Source organism: Mirounga angustirostris, unplaced genomic scaffold (genome assembly GCF_029215605.1).
Source record: "Mirounga angustirostris isolate CCGP_5_RB_7025 unplaced genomic scaffold, mMirAng1.0.hap1 SCAF_2, whole genome shotgun sequence".
Taxonomy (NCBI): domain Eukaryota; kingdom Metazoa; phylum Chordata; class Mammalia; order Carnivora; family Phocidae; genus Mirounga; species Mirounga angustirostris.
Window position 1 is genome coordinate 176023387 of NW_026991710.1, and position 17493 is coordinate 176040879.

The 17493-nt window shown below is 47.2% G+C and overlaps 1 long non-coding RNA gene across 1 annotated transcript; it reads left to right on the forward strand.

Moving 5' to 3' along the window:
* Positions 1-443: 443 nt before the first annotated feature.
* On the forward strand, positions 444-9106 carry LOC135363349 (uncharacterized). Its single transcript, XR_010409000.1, has 4 exons — positions 444-545; positions 3926-5003; positions 5242-5312; positions 7119-9106. It is a non-coding gene; the product is annotated as an uncharacterized LOC135363349 (long non-coding RNA).
* Positions 9107-17493: the final 8387 nt, after the last annotated feature.

The window sequence follows — 17493 nt, forward strand, 5'->3', positions numbered from 1 at the left end:
TGAAAAGCAACCAACACCCGAAGCCATATGCTAGGGAGGGCTGGCTCGTGTTGTTCCGAATAAGCATTATTGGATTTCCCGTTAGTGTCCCAACCTTGTGGACATGAACGGACACCTGGGAGATAATTAATGTGCCCCCAATGAACTTGCCTCCTCAGCTGGGGGGCTAAGAGCAGACCTGTGCCTGGTTTTGTGATCTCACGTGCTTTCTGCTGTGCTACATGCAGTCTCATTCTCCTCTCCCCCAGAGACAAGAATGTGGGGACAGAATATTCAATAGTCTATAATACACATTCGAGATTGGGATTTCAAAAGAGTAACACAAAATGCACTGGGAATCTGTGTGTTTCACATGGCACGTACACAATTTCTTATGACATTTTCCTATTGCTCTGTTTTCCTTTTAAGCCTGATTTGTTCTTTCCCTGGCTGGGCTTGCTTCTAGAGAGAAGAAAAAGGAAATGGATTTTCTGATGAAATCCCAGGAGAAAACTCTGATGACATTGGAAAAGATTTCCCTCATTTATCCACTGTTGACTTGGAAGGTACGTCTCCTCATCTTCAGAGAAAATGCTTAATTCCTCTGAAATCCTGAGATGAGAAATGATAGATTGCCAGAAAGGTTATCACTGAAACATGGGATTTTCTATCAGTGTGGGTCTGAGTCTGTCTGTCCCTCTGACCATCTATCCATCCACCCATCCATTCATCCATCCACCTATCCATCCATCCTCCTATCCACTGAATCTAATGAATATATATAAAAAACAATTACACATCCTGCATAATAATGCTGCAGCAAAGGGAATAAGATATTAGCCTTGCCCTTGAGAAGCTCATGAGCAAACAAAGAGAAGCATGTACAGAACTAATTATAATGCAAGTTAGACTAAGTGCTAGTGTTTATCATCTGAATGTGAAATGCTGTGGGGGGATAATACAAGAGCATAAGTTATTTCCCCGCCTTAAAGTGACGGATAATCTCCCTGGGGATAGAGAAGGTAACCCCAAGAAACAGTCATATAACAAATTCTGACGATTTTCCCTCGAGTGACCTTGGACCCAGGGTTCAAGGAGAACAAGCTACGAGAAGTGCATTCCCTACCCCCAGAAATGTGCTTTTCCCCACGTGTCTGAGGCAACCATGGTAGCCTCGGTGAAAATGCGCATCTCCTCTGTGTGTGGGCAGGTCTGCTGGCAAAGGGTTTTACAAGCTGTTTTCCTCAGCTTCTTAACCTGCTCCGATGAAATTCCCAGGCCTCATGAGACCCATTGCTTAACCAGGGTGAAGCTCAGTTCCACATAGGACTGACTAGACTGGCACTTAAGGAAGTAAGCAGGTGGATGCCCTAACTGTCCCAGGAGCCCACTTTCTAGACCAGCTTTGCCCCGCAGAACTTTCTGCCATGATGAAAGTACACTGCAATACAGCAGTCCCTCTCTCATGTGGTCAGTGAGTACCTGAAATGTGGCTAGTGAGACTTACGGATGAAATGCTTCATTTTATTTCATCTTCATTGTAGTAAATTTAATTCAAAGGAAATGCCTTAATTTTCATTAATTCAAATTTAAATCATGGTTACTGGATTGGACAGCAGAGTTCTAGATCATGAAGCTCAAGGACATGGGAAGGGAAGAGTTTTTCTTGAACTAATAGATGCCCTGGTAATTCATAGAATCACTTAGCCACCAAAGTGGGTAAAACTGGACCTTGGCTTTCAACAGTCAGGTAGGCTCATGGCACAGGGTTCAGCTTCTCATCTCCTCTCCACCTCCACACCCAACTGCAATCCAATGGTTTCAAACATTTGTACCCCCTTGAAACAAAGGACTCACAAGACCACTCAACCCAAATTCCATTAGCCTGAATGCTAACCTCCTGTCCTCTACTTTTGCCACTTCAAGACTTTTCAGCAGAGTGAATGAAAAGATCAGGATACTTTCAGTGGCACATCAATAAAGCCTGGTATGGGGCCCAAGAATCTCTGAATTATTAAAAAATATATCTAGGTCATTCTCCCATGCTTTTGGAAACGACGTTGCTTCACACCAGAAGCAGAAACACCATATAGAACTTATTATAATGGGAGCGTTTACTCAGACAATAAATATTTATTGAGCACACAATATGAGGTAGGCATGAGTATAAGTTAGGGAAATAGCAGTGAACAAGACAGGCAAGATTGCTGTCATGTGGTCTAGTGGGAGATAAAAATAAACCATGAACAAATAAAAAGATAATTTCAAGTAGAGAATGTTCATTGATGGGTGGAAAACAAACAGTGTAAGGAGAGAGAGAAGGGCTGAGTTTAGGAGCTGCTTTAAACTGTGTGGTCAGAGAAGGTCTGTCTTCAGAGGTGATGCTGAAACTGAGACTAATTATGTGAAGTCTGGGGGGAAAAGAATGCTGGACAGAAGGAACAGCAAGTGCAAAGACCCTGAGGCGACAATAAGCCAGGGCTGTCTGAGGGCTGAAGGAAGGCTAGTGTGAATGAGTGTAGTGACTGAGCTGAGCTGGGCGGCAAGGAGCACAGGGGTCAGATCACGTCGGGTCTTACATACAGGGCAGGTGGCTTAAATGTGATTAGAAAAAAAAAAAAGAAGATAGTAGGAAAGGAAAAATGAAGGGGGGGAAATCAGTGGGGGAGACGAACCATGAGAGACTATGGAAACTGAGAAACAAACTGAGGGTTCTAGAGGGGAGGGGGGTGGGAGGATGTGTTAGCCTGGTGATGGGTATTAAAGAGAGCATGTACTGAATGGAGCACTGGGTGTTATATGCAAACAATGAATCATGGAACACTACATCAAAAACTAATGATGTAATGTATGGTGATTAACATAACATAATAAAATAAAAAAAAAAAAAGAAAGAAAGAAACCCTTAGCAAGATTTAAGAAAGAAAACGATATGGTTGATTTCCACTTTTAAGAGATTATTTTGCCTGTCAGGTGGAGAATGCATTATAGGAGGACAAGTGTGGAAAAGTCTGGAGGTGGGATAGGGGTTCTCACTGTGGGCTAGGCGGGAGATAAGAACTTAGATCAGAGCTGCCGCAGCAGAGGCAGTGAGATGTAGCCAGATTCTGGGATTTATACTGAAATTAGAGCCACTAGGACTGGCTGACCGAATGTGGGGTCCTTTTTTAAAAAGAGTCAAAGACAAATGATTTTCAAGATTTGGATGCAAGCAACTGGGTAGGTGATGGTGCCATTTGCCTCACAAAGGAGCCCCGGGAGGGAAGAAATAGGCTTTGGAAAGACACCAAGTGTTTACTTTTGGACATTTAAATTTGAGATGTCTATTGGACATCCAGGCAGAGATGTCATATCGTCAGTTTCCTTAGGGGAAAGATAAGGACTAGAAAGATAGATTTGGGAGTCATGAATCCATAGATGGTATGAGACCGCAAGAGGTCATTGGATAGAACGTGGAGAAAAGAATGGGGTGCGTTGGGGTGGGGGATGAGAGGAGAGGAGCAAAGGGAAGGGAAGAGAAGAGAAGAGATCCGGAGATTGAATCCTGGGGAATCTCACATTAAGAGGGTGAGTAGAAGAGAATGGGAAAAGCAGTAATGTGGTCAGAGGAAAACAGAAAAGGTGGCATCAGGGGGCCCTAGAGAAGATAAAGTTCGAAAAAGGAGGGAGGAGCCCACGGTGACAATAGAGGCTGGGGTTTTCTGTAAGATGGATCAGAGAACTGACTTCTGGATTAAGTAAGAGGAAGTCCACGATCCCACTCTCATCGAGGTGGGACTGAAAAAGCCACCTGGGAGAGGAGAGGACTGGAAGAGAGAAAATAAAGATGGTGGTAATACAGCTTTTTGTGAGGAATTTCACATTAAGGGGAAACAGAGAGATGAGCCATAGTCAGGTGGGAAGAGAAGGTCAAGGAAATTTTTTGTTTTGTTTTTGTTTTTAACAGGAGCCTTTTCAAGTCAGAGGTCTATGTCGGTGGGGACGACACTGGAGTAGGAAGGATTTTGATGGTGCAAAATGATGAGCGAGTCTCACGATTCTATGAGCGATCAGTCTGTGGGCACCTGGAGAATCCTTCCACGCCACCGCTTGTCTGTGAACCACACAGTGAGAACCACATCTGTGGACACCCTTGAGTTTCCATGTGTGAAAACAGAGGCTTTTCGTGGGATTGGACAATGGGAGTGTGGCCGCTAACAGCTTGACATCATGGTCTTTTAACAACTCTTGGGTTGTGATATCATCAGTTGGCATAAATCTTACCACCCAGGGAAACATGCCGCGCATGATATGGCCCCTGGAGGACCGAGTGACTCACCAAACCTGGCGCTCCCTTGAGTGAGAGCCAAACACAGCACAGTCCCCTTGGACACCATCTGCCACTGCGACCCAGTGCCAATTGTGGGCCCCAAATGGACGGGTCAGACCTTTAGCATCATTGGCTTACTTAGCTGGGATCAGCCTCTTTTTACCACTCGTTGTCCTTTTCGCCCTTCCCAATTATTCCCTTTCAGGCAGTGGACACTCAGGAGGTCCCAGGAACCCGGTATGGGTGGGCTGGTTCCTTCCCTGGTCTCTTTCCTGGCGATTCCCCCTGAATCGCTCTGCTGTAAGCGGTCAAAAGGCCATATGTGGGTGGGGATAGAACCAGGGACACTCTACACATCAACACAGGCATGTCGCTACAGAGCCAGGCCTGTGAGCGGCTTTCTCCCAGAGGGATAGACTACTTCTGCCCTCCCTACACACCCCAAAGCACAGGATTTTTCAACAGGGGCCTCCAAAGACCTGGTAATGACCTTGATAGATCAAACGGCTACGCTCCAGATCAAGGACAGAATAACAGTAGGCCAGGGACCCAGATCCACCTGCAGAGTCTAGTTTGCCAGGAATCACTGCGTGTCACTGTCCGCCTGGAGAGCCGAGGCCTACTTTCTAAATGGCACGACGGACTGCATTCGCAGCCTTTCTCGGGAACAGCATCCCCCTGGCCTTGACCGCAAAACTGCCAGGAATCCACGCTGGTGAGTGCGCACTCCCACCCCAGGATGCCCAGGCTGAGAAAAGAGTATCTCAGTACTATGCTGGAATAACTTACAGGACCACAGCTCTCGGAGCCATTTGTGGTTAAAATGAAGTTTGCTTACTCAAGACAGAGAGCTACCGTGATCGCTGTTCCCGTAGGAAGCCATTTGGGCAAATACTAGAAAGCACAGCTGTGGGGTGCCCTGCAGTGAAACTGCCTTCTCTTTGCTTCCACAGGAGCTGTGTTTGAATGAGAGCGCTTCAGTGGCCAATGGGGGACAATAGAAAGAAAGATCAGATGTCGCCATGTAAGCATTAAATAACTTGCAACTCTGGGAAATACCACTGAGGCAGGAAGTCAAACCAACAGCCTGGTGCTGGCAGGTTCTGGACTGAAATCTTGCCGGGCTTTTTTTTTTTTTCCTCTTAAATTCTGGAGGGACTTGGGGAAAGGCATTACTATGGAATTGCAAAGCAGCTGATGTAATAGTTTATAAGCAATATCAACCGAAATAGTGATTTGGCCATGGTCATAATAGAATAATAACATTGTACCCATCACACAAATAATTATGAATGGGAAAGAGCCTGACATGGACAGAAGGTTTAAATCAAAATGAGCAAAAGAACAGAAGCAGGAGGCTCTGGAAGGGTGCATTTGGCCTCCGCATGTTCTCACCAAAATGGACTCTCTGCTACCCCTTCAGCTGAGAGTTTAACCCTTGGGGTGCAAAACCTCATAGTGGTGGCTGGCCAGGACACCTGGGAAAGGCTCAGCAAAGCGCAGTAGGGTACAATCACATTCTGGTTCCGGTGCAAAGATCCAAGGGGATGTGTAAGGTATGCAGGAAACAATTACCAGGTCCCTGGGGGCTTGCTTTAGCTAATGCAGTCAGCTACCATGGCATTTCTGAACCACTTCGCTTTAAACAGCCCTTGTGCATCCCACAGGGGACCCATGTGTGGAAGAAATGGTGAAGCTGCTCTTCGGCAGCTGTCCTTCTCTTTGTTTTCCCTCCCCCAACCCCTCATAACTAGCACCCTCATAAGCGCTCATGCCTTTGAGGAGGCAGAGCGGCCCTTTGAAAAGCAGTAGGAGTTTGGGCTAGCAGCCTGGGCTTGAGACCAAGCATAACTGACTTTGTGTGACCTTGAGCAAGTTATTTCACACCTCCAGACTCAAGTTTACCCATCTGTAAAGTGGGGATTTCAATATCCTACATAGTAGGGTTGCCATGATAATTTAATGATCCAATACACGTAAGGTACTCAGCACAATACAGTTCTTGGCATGAGGGACACTCATTGTGTGTTCACTATTTCATGTTTTGATAAATCTAGAGCCACTGGTAAATTAGTGTGTTTCTGAGCAGGTCTCCCACAGGTACTTATGTCTTAGAAACAGCTGGGTTGGAGGGCGAATGGTGAACCCAAAGAAATGAATATCCGATCCTGATCTTCCAAGGCCTGTGTCCGCTGGGAGACCTCTTAGGCAGGTGCCTTCAAATGATGACAAAGTCTTTTCTACTTGGACATAAGGTCAGCCTTGGCTCCAGATTCCTGGGTGCGCTTTGTGTGGCTGTTGGTGACACCCCATCTTGTCCACATGCCCTTTGAGGAGCCAGCTAGGAATCCAGAAACTGGATTTACTGAGGGCCACAGAGAATGGACCTAGATTCTCCCAGAGCCGCCTCTCCCTATGAGTATGGGGCTCCCTCCAGCAGTGAGGGCCCTCATTCAGATATTTGTCCTCAGCAGGGCCACTGCTCAGACCCAACCTAAGCAGTCTTGCCCTGTGTGGGACTCTCTGCTGGGCTCGGAGTCGGCTTGAGATTCTTTTCCCCTCTGCCCCTACCCACGCCTCAAATAAATAAATAAAATCTTAAAAAACAAAACAACAACAAAAAACAGGTCAACCTTCAAAACAAACTCCACCTTCTTTCTGTCTTTAAAACTACTTTGCGTCAAAAACGCGTCACGAAGGCTCATGGGCGTCGACAGCCCCCGGGAAATCCAGGGTGGCTGAGGGCATTGGGAGCGATCAGAACCCCGGGCCCTTTCAGGGGAACAGCCGACGTAGACGCTCTTTGTGACTGTGTCCACTTTTATTCCAGCCTCGCAGTCGGAGCCTCCCCCAGAAGCCACCGACATTTATTTAGAAACTACCTGTGCTGTGGTTTGGGACCCGAAATGGAAAAAGATCAGTTCACATTGCAATCCGGCTGCTGTAGCACCAGAAGAAAATTGTTCCATTAAAGTCAAAGGCAAACCTCAGTTCAAAGGACAGAAAGGCCAGAGCCTTGAGCTGCGGGGCTTAGGGTCTCAGCCAGGATGGCATTTGAACAACACGGCTCCCCCTGTAACACTCAGTGCCTGCACCTCTAAACTCCCTTTCTCTCCCTCGCTTTCCCCTCGCAGTTACTTCGAATCATCCACCAGCATTTTAACCCCAGCTACAGTCTATTCTCAGACTGGCTTCACCCTCCTCTTCTAAGGAAGCTATGCTCCCCCCTCCACCCATCCTCAGACGTGGTCCCCATCCTCTGAACCACGACCGCGTTGCAAATCGGGACCCCCTCATCCAACACCCAGGAGAAAATCCCGGAGGACAGCTATTTTGCTGCGCATACATGTCCCTGGATTCCCCGGAGCATGTTAGGAATGCAGAAGCTTGGGCTCCACCCAGACTTGCTGAACGAGAATTCGTATCTTAAGCCGTGGGAGTGGAATCCACAGGAAATTCGAGAAGTCCACGCTCCAGGGTAAAGGCTGGGTGCGGGCCCTGAATAGCTCACTGTCAAGTCGGTGAGCGACTCCTTATCTCTCTGGCCCGTGCTTCATCCTCTCTGGGCTGGCTACTGTTCGTGGTCACAGAAAGCAAACTACCGGGAACATTCATTATTTGTCGCCCCAGACCCACGTAGTTCTCTACAAAACCATCAATATTTTGATATGACTCATAGGATGGTCAATCTGAATTTCTGAATCAAACATAAACACTTGATTTTCTGTTGTTTTAACAACTCTAGTACGTTGGGCATTATCCTCGGTTAAATGCAAACTTTCTATATTTTTAAAATTGAGGATTAGAGGATGTTAACCATGAAAGGGAGCTTAGGGGTCGTTAAGATCAACCTCTCACTTGACAGGTGAGGAAACTGAGTCAGGGTAGATAGAGTCTTAGCCTTAGACAAGTTCATGCATGTCAGAGTGGCAGGAACCCACACCTTTGGGCTCCCGTGTTTGTGTTCTGAGGTATAGCACACTGATTCATGCTGCCCTGGGCTGGTTAGCTGATTGCACCAGGTGTCTGGCCCGGTAACTTGTCACCTCTAACCAAGGAGAGAGGACTGGAAGCTAATGGAGCTTCTCCTGTTGTATCCTTCCTCCTGAGCCCTGCTCCAAGCACCCTGGTGGGAGAGGAGAGTGAATGAAATGGGAGCCTTTGTGGTTTGTTCTCACTGTCATAATAAAATGCTGCTTAAGGAGTCTGCAACCTATCCCACCTACCAGGGACCTCAAGGGGGAGCATTCTGATTAGACATCCAGAAACACAGAGAGGGCGCATCACCCGCGGATCACTCGATTCTTTGTGCGATAACCAGACTTCAAATACGGCTTTGCCTCTCCATCTTCTATGTGTTTTCACAATGCCGAAGGGCCACCAGGAGTAGAAACACTCGGGAATCAAGCTCCCGGGCTCTGATTAGTTAACTCATTCACCTAACTGCGGGGCAGGAGGGTGCCCCTGGAGGGCAAGAGCTATGGGGTCTTCCTGAATGTCATTGACCTTGGGCACATGGAGTCCTCTACATCTGCAGTTCCCCAGAAGCCAATGTTACCTCATCATCACCAGCCCCACATCCACCCACAGCATTGGTCAGTGCCTCCTGGGCCAAGCCTGGGCTAGGTGTTTTGGGTCTGTTACTAACACCCACCACTAGCCTTTTTCACTGACATGCATCCTGAGGCCCAGGCTGTGTGATCTTTATCCCGGTGAGATCAAGTTAGAATATGCATTGGGGTGGAACAGAAATCATAAAGTATGAAGCCTGAGGATTATGTGAAAGACAGAAAGGAGCATCTCCAGGTTGACCTAGAGGATGGCCCAGGCATAAATATGCAATATTTATATTACATATTCCGATACATATCTTCTTATTTAAATCTCTAGTTAAATATTTTATTTACTTTAAATAAAAAGAGATGTGTTGAATACAGATTGGCTGGAGTTCATACACACACACGACACAAATCTCGTATGTATGTATATACATATATCTCCTATCTCATACCTATTTCATATATGAGAATAAACCTCTATATGTATATTTATTTATTTATTTATTTATTTATTTATTTTTAAAGATTTTATTTATTTATTTGAGAGAGAGCATGAGATAGAGAGCATGAGAGGGGGGAGGGTCAGAGAGAGAAGCAGACTCCCTGCTGAGCAGGGAGCCCGACGTGGGACTCGATCCCGGGACTCCAGGATCATGACCTGAGCCGAAGGCAGTCGCTTAACCAACTGAGCCACCCAAGAGCCCTATATGTATATTTATATGCACACAGAATCTCTGGGACTATGGGCCTCAGCTGCTCGCGCTCCCCAAGGATATTTCTCTCTCGGGCTGTGCTTCCTTTCTGGCATCCCCACAGGCCTAGAAAGGAGGAAGTGGATGTCAGGAGCGCTCATTTTCCCAGAGAAGAGGACTAACTGAGAAAAGAAACAAAACCAATGCCAACTGTAATGAGTCGGTCCGTCCATGAGGTGGTGGTGTGGTTACAACTGACATATAGGAGGGAGTAAGGTCAGGGCAGAGAGATGTGCCAATCACATGGGTCGTGGAATAATAAATCCACGCCACCTCCACAGACTCCCATCCCCGTACGGGCAGATGCCTGGCCTTGGCCTCCCGTGGGTAGGAGATTTCGCAAACAGAGCTGCTCAGCTCCTGGACTCAGCCCAGCTGGAGGCTTGGAAGCTGCCCAAGGAAAGGGACCATGAAAAGCTACGAGGAGTGCTGGCCACATCCAGCGGACTCAAGTGGAAGGCTCCCACAGCACCAGGACACCCCTCTGCGCTCCGTGGCCTGGCGGGGGGTGTCTTCTGTGGGCTCTGACAGCTGCGGGAGCGTTCCAGCCCACGCACCAAGCCTGGCCCGGAGTCTCCAGGAGCCCTTGGCCTCCTCGGCAAGCTTCTTCTGCCCTCTCAGCACACACACCTGGAGGCTCCCGCGGGGCAGAGTCTGCAGAGACAGGACCCAGGTCAGCAAAAGAGCTCCGCATACTGGAAACATTCCCTAACCCCACCCTTTGTGAGCAACTGCTGCCGAAGCCTGAACCACACTGAAATGGATATTCCCTCTCTGCATGATCTTTGAGGAGAGAAAAGATGCTATGAAAATAACTCACTCGTAAAACCTTCCCTGGGGCAGCCGTCTTGCTTTCTGGTTTTATGAAGTTCCATTTCCATGTGGAAAAAAAAGTAGCCTGTCTTCACCGGAGAGAAGGGAAAAGTCACCCGGGTTGACTCTGTCTGCTATGAGCCAGGCAATTCACATTGTCACTCTCAGTCCGTCAAAGACCCTGCTCTTTGGGACCTCACGGGAGGGGGAGGGGGCGGCGGCGGCGGCGAGTGAGGCTCTGCAAGGCCACAGTCCTGTGTCAGGTACAGAGGTGGTGCAAACCCAGATCCCTTTGGCTTCCTTCACTCCATTGCCTGTTACGTAGATGCTAACAACTGGCTTTTGAATGACAACTAGTAACAATGATATAATAACACCCCTGCACATTTGGGTGGCTCTTTCCAGTACACAAATGCTTTTTGGTTGCCCAAGACCTGCTCAGACAAATCCTAGCACTGAGGTCCACCCCCTTCTGCTCTAATTCTCTCCCCCATTCCTCTCACCAGCCCCAAGCGATGGGTAACCCCTCTGAGCTGGTCCTCGCTCCCCAGCCCACTGTAAGCCTGCTGACTGATTGCTGGTGGGTGGCTGCCACCGATGTCCCTGCCCTTGGGGCTTCTGGGGTCATGGATCCTGGGTGGCCCCAGCATGATGGGGTGCTAGAAGGGGGCTGCTCCATGTAAGCCGATTTGGCCTGTCTCTCAGTTTTACCCAGGGCTAGCCTTGGCTGATGCTGAGCAAAATGTCAGTGATGAGGGTGCTCCTCAGCACAGCCTGGCTTCCTTTCCCACCTGCCAACAAAGGTGGTCTTTTGGTCAAAGCCCTTAAATTTGGAAAGTAAGTCTTTTTTTAAAGATTTTATTTATTTATTTTAGAAAGCGAGAGAGCGAGAGAGAGCACAAGCGGGGGGAGGGGCAGAGGGAGACAGAGACAGAAGGTGGGGGGAAAGAATCTCAAGCAGACTCCCCGCTGAGTGTGGATCCTGACACAGGGCTTGATCTCACGAACCTGACATCATGACCTGAGCTGAAATCAAGAGTTGATTGATTAACGCTTAACCAACTGAGCCACCCAGGCACCCCGGAAAATAAGTCTTACATGTAACTCCAAAGTTAAATTGGACCCAAGAGTGAATTGGATCTGCATGGAAGAGTAACCAGAAATCTAATGAGCTCTGGGGTACTTTGAGTTTGCTATGTAACGGTAATAATAATGGCGGACATTTATTGAGTTCTTACCGCAGAGCAAGCTCTGTTCTAAGTGCTTCACTCTATCAACTTCTTGCCTTCACAACCCTGTCCAATACATAATATTTGTGCCCAGAAGGCACAAAGAGATGTAGTGACTTGGCCAAGATCCCACGGCTAGTAAAAGAAGTACGAATTCAAATTCGTAACCACCTCTCCGTAATGCTAAAATGGCCCCTGACCTCCCACAGCCATGCTGGACTTCTTATGGGCTCTGAAGCTCCACTGAGATCCTGTTATTTAGGGAGATCTCAGCTGAGATCCGACCCCTGGGAGAAGCCCCAGGACAAACCAATCTCCGTGGACCAAATGGGTAGAGAAGTGCTATTGATGGTAGCCCATCGTCAATCTTGAAGCTCTTCTTATTTTCAATGTGTCTTATTTTGCTCCCAAATCTTTCCTTCCTTGTCTGCCATTCAGCTACTCATCTCCAGTGCGGCCAATTGAGAGAAGGAGGTTGGAGTACCCCAAGTCATGACTCTACATTGTGTTCAAGTTTTGTTTATTTCAAGGTCAACAGTGGCGAGAATGAGGCAGTGTCCACCCTAGGGGACCATATCAAAGTATATTCTTCATCTTAGTCCCTTTGGGCTGCTATAACAAAATATTACAGACTGGGTGGCTTATAAAGGACAGAAATTTACTGCTTACAGTTCTGGAGGCTGGAAGTCCAAGATCAGGGTGCCAGCATGATGGGGTGAGGGCCCTCTTCCAGACCGCGGACTTCCTGTTGTAGCCTCACATGACAGAAGGAGCTGAGGAGCTCTCCCAGGGCCCTTTCATAAGAACACTAATCCCATTCATGAGCGCTCCATCCTCAGGACCTAATCACCCCGAAGGCCCCACCTCCTAATACCATTGGCTTTGAGGGTTAGGATTTCAACGTATGCATTTTGGGGTGGGGGGAGAAACAAACATTCAGACCATAGCACTCTTTAGTCTTCACTGTGGCCTCCCGACTCAGACTCCAGCCTGCAGTGTGCACAGGTGAATTGTACCGTGTTCACCCTTATCTTGGCAATATGGCCGTGTGGTCATTTTGTATATTGGCCTTTTTGGCCCCAGGACACAGGAAATGGGTTTAATTGAAGCTATGAAGTGAATTTGTCAGCAACACAGCACACATCTCGCTGCATATGCTCACTCTAACAGACACCGTCAATCTCATTAGAGAGTTTGAATTAGTCAAGTCCTAACCACTTAGACCTGCAGGTCACCCAGCCTCCATGCACACGTGCCAGGGCGGCATTGGATTAGGACGCAGCTGGCTCACAACTGGCTGTGGCTGTGGACCCCCCAATTTGTGTGATTATAACTCATCTCAGTCATGAAGGCCCAGTGCTCTCTTCCAGGCTTGATCTTGCCAACAGGAGCTCTGAATTGGCTCAGGTCCTGGATTCTGGTCCTACCTCCACAGTTGACTCTTCGGGTCTTTGGTCAGTTCTTTTTCTTCTCGGTGCCTCCATATTCCCACCTGTAGTGTGTATCTCCAAATATTTGCTTAGGATCATTTTAGCAGCTATGAAGTGTCCTGGGAGCTTTGAATGAAAGACGCTCTATTAAAGCTTAGGAACCAAGGGACGACTCTGGCCCCATCCACATTGCTGAGCTCTGCAGGAGACAGACTGGACCCATTCATCCTTCATACAGTTCCTAATTTTATTCTAAAGCCTCACTGTTGGCCAAGGCTTGCCAGAGAACCGAGCACTCTTAGCACTTTCAAAGTATCTTCTATTTCATAGGATGGCTTTTTTTCTTTTTTCTTTCTATTTTTTTACCATTGCATATTAGCAAAGGTAAAACTATCATGCAGGAAAAAGAACAGCCATGAAAGCAAGAGGCCCTTCTCAAGGGAGATCTGCTTATTAGACCATTAAAAAGGTCAAGGGGGCCATTTTGCCTCGAGTTGGGATTTATACTATTGGTCTAGTGGGCACTTCTGGGGCCCACCCTCCATGAAGAGCAGGGTGCCATTTTTCCATGTATTTTTACATGCAGGAGAGCAGAGCTGAGAATGAATGGCATGGTATGTCCAAGGTTGGCTAGGCTTAAGTGCGAGTGTTTTTGCTCCTCTCACGTGGCCCCATTGTTGCAACCCATAACCTGCACCTGTCTTTAGGTTGTAATGATGCCATCTTAAAGTTCACATCTCAGCCTCCCTGAACGCTGGGACTCTCTCTCTACCTTCCCAAACCCCTGCCTCCAGTAGCACTTAAGAAAGAACAGTGGGTCTGTACTTACTCTTCTTGGATCCATGTGGCCCCCTTCTTCTTTGAACTCCTTACTAGCTAGCCCTTGGAGTCAGGTGTCCTACCTGGATATTATCGCCAAGCTGTGGACCTGTAAGAGACTCAGCAGTGAGTGCCTTCCTCGGGGCCTGTCTCCACTCCCTGTATGATGAGCGAGAACCCAGATGCTCAGTCACCATGGCCTCTAGCATTCCTCTGTTTCTGGGTGAGCAGAGTACGGCTTCCCTTTGCTCTTGGGGGGAAATGCAAACATCTTACGCCAACTTACTGAAGCCTTACATGATCTGGTCTGTGTCTTCCCGTTTGATCTCATTTCCTCTCACCCACTTGTTTGCTCACCAAGCCCAGCCACACTACTGTCCTTTTGTTTCTCAGACTCACCCACGTTCATTCCTACTTTAGGGCTTTTTACTTTTGCTGACCCCTTGACCTAGTATGCTCGGCAGACCAAAATTGGTTTGTTCACTTCTTATTACTCAGATATTTGCTTAAATGTCATTTCTCAGAGGTGAATTCCTGGTGTATCTTGTCTAGAATAGCCCTTCCCACTCAGATCACTTACAGTTTGTACATCTTCATTGTCTTCAGGCTTTTAAAACCATTGACAATTATTGATGCTAAATGTGTCTCTGTCCCTCCAACACTAGAATAGAGATTCGATGAGCAGGGACCCAGTCCGATACCCTCTGTGCCATACTGCCAATACTATGTGATGTACCTGGTACTCCGTAGTCTTCCTATATAAATGTTTGTTGAATGACTCCATGAATGAACACACTAGAAATATTTGTTGTGGACTCTAAGAGGTTGCCAGTGAGCTTTATCTCTCACACCTCAAAGTCTCTAACATCATCATTGAGAGTCCCGTCCCAACCCCTCGCTTGACCAGTGGAAGGCCACGGTGCTGGACCTGGGCTGGTCGGCAGTGACCCAGTCACAGGGGCTGCATGGGGCTTGCCTATGGCTAGTAGGCCATGAAACAAAGTGTGAGCCAAGAAGTAACCTCCAGAGAGTCCCACTGGGCCACTACTCGGAGGATAGGCAGAAAGAGAAGATCTTGGGATGAAGCAAAGGATTTAAGTGGGGAAACCAGGTGAGAATGAGAGCCTGCAGCAATTTCCAGAGCCAAGGGAACAGAGCTGAAGGAACCTGGCCATGGGCCCTTTGTCAGAAGGCCTTGTTTTGGTGAAGGAGTTGTTAGAGTCACTTGGTTCAGATCCACAATGACCTCCACTCTTCTTGGAGGCATGAATGGCTGTGGCTACACCTTGATCTACTGCCGAGGACCCAGTGCAACCCCCCCGCAGTGGGTTCTAGGTGGGGGGTGGGCAAGTGCTTTGCTGATGCCCTTTCTTGCTGCTGCACAGAGGGTGGATTTAGAAGAGGAGAAGTTCTCATAAGGAGACCACCAAAGAGATGATTTGGCTGTCCAGAAACAAGGAGACAAGAGTTGGCTATGGCAGAAGGAAGAGAAAGAGATTCAGGCAAGAGGAATTACTGATTCAGATTTGAGAACATTAAGTTAGATCAGATTAGACTGATGGAATGGGGAAGAAGGAAGACCCCGTGAGGACTGGGGGGATCTGAGCTTGTTCAGCTAGGCAGAGGCTGTTGTACGTCTTGACTACGCACAGCAGGGGAGGGACAGGTCGGAGGAGGGTAATGTGATTTATCTCTGGACAGGCTGAATTTGACAAACTCATAGGCCCAAGAGAGATTTTTTTTCCATAAACGGATGGAAATATAAGCCTAGAGCACACGGGGATGGAAGAAATTGCATTATTTTGAATAAAATGAGGATCCTAAGAGTACCAAGAATTTTAGTGGAAGGAGAGGGAACCAGGGGGACATTTTTCACTTGAATAAAACTAATGCTGATTGAGGTAAAGCTTGAAGCTGGGAGACAGTTTCTTATTCAAATGGAAGGTTTGAGATTTAATTTTCAGGACTGATCAAGTAGTTTCAGAAATCAGCTCTTTGCCTTACAAAGAGAGAGAGCGCAGGAGTATCCCTCAAGGGGCAGAGGCCCAGAGACCAAAATCCAAAGGGCCAGATCAGGAAAATATAGTTCTTTCCCATAAAAAAGGGAAAAGTCTCCCATTCAGTGCAGCTGTCCTCACCATAACCACCTGTGAAGAACATTTCGTGCATGTCATTCTGGGGGAAAAAAATCATATTTTTTAAAAATCACGTTATTAATACTAAACATGAAAGCAAAAGCAAATTAAGGTCTCTTTTTGCCTCCATGTAAAGAAAAACAAAGTGTCAGAAATAAAAACAGTAAGATAACACACAAAGATGGAAAAGCAGATCAAACCTCAGCGAGCACACACGAAACTAACACGAATAATTGCTAACTATGCGAAGTAGAATACAGAACAAAGGAGTCCTATAAGAATCCCTCCACCCCCCGCGCCCCCATTTTTTTTTTTTAAATGTGAGGAAAGAAAATAATATTTCACAGGCCGGTGTTCCAGCAATGAGAGACTCTTCATGCTGTAGCCTGGGGCCCTTCTTGCTGAATTCCTGGCGTAAGCTCTGGGCCAGGGCTGAAAATATCAAGGAATGGGAACAGTCAGGAGATAGGGATGAGGCTAGCAGGCAGCGTGTGGGGCAAGGCAGGTGGGAAGCAGGGCAGGTCTTAGTGAAGAACAGGAGGGGAAGCTCCTGGGGTCAGAGAGCAGAGCTGATGGCCTTGAGGGGCTGGAGCCCCTGCTGTGGCCTCACAGGCTACCCCCACCTTCCCCTAGAAATGGGTGTTTTCCTCTAGAAATGTAGAGTGACAGAGAGTGGATGCTCATATTTCTTGAAGGTCTTCGAAGGCCTCCAGACAGTGTGGACCAGGAAGTAGGAGGGGGTTTGGTAGTCAAATCAACTTGAGGGATACTGGCTATAAAACCTGTTTTGAATTCACAATGCTCATTTGCATATTCAAGGCTCTGAGAAGTCCTGCTCTTAAAGAAGCCAGTTTAATTAACCCCACAGAACATGCCCAAAAGCTAGAGACCCACAAAACATGCTTTATTTTTGCTGCTTTCAGGTTATTATTCTAAATAACAAGGATAATATTAATGGTCACAAATTTGATTTGGCTGATCTGATGGGCTGGGCCCATCTCCTCTCACTGTCCTCTGTTTCACCTTTCCTGTTATATTGAAGGGAACAATTTTCTCCGAGGAAGATCTCTGAGTAGTTACATGGAAAACTGCAGTACTCATTATCAATGTTTCTGTAGAACATCCTGTATGTTGCAAGCACTTTCACAGAAATCCTATTACTTATCATCTCTTGCTATAATATAGTGGTATCACGTAGGAAGCTGAGCTGGTTCCATTCTAGAAGCGCAGCAAAAACAAGTTTGGTGCCCGGGCAGTTTAAAACAGCAAGCTAAAGCTTTAGGATGATTAGATCCCTACTTGCCACAGCAGCTTTGCTGGTCAAGAGTCCACTCCCTGGCTGCTTTGGAGGCGTTTCTCCCACTGATTTCTTCTCACGTTTGACATCTAATTTCTCGACTACCCCTAGGATGCTGGCTAAACAGGTAGTTTTATATTTATATTGGAAGACCCAAAATTCATATTATTT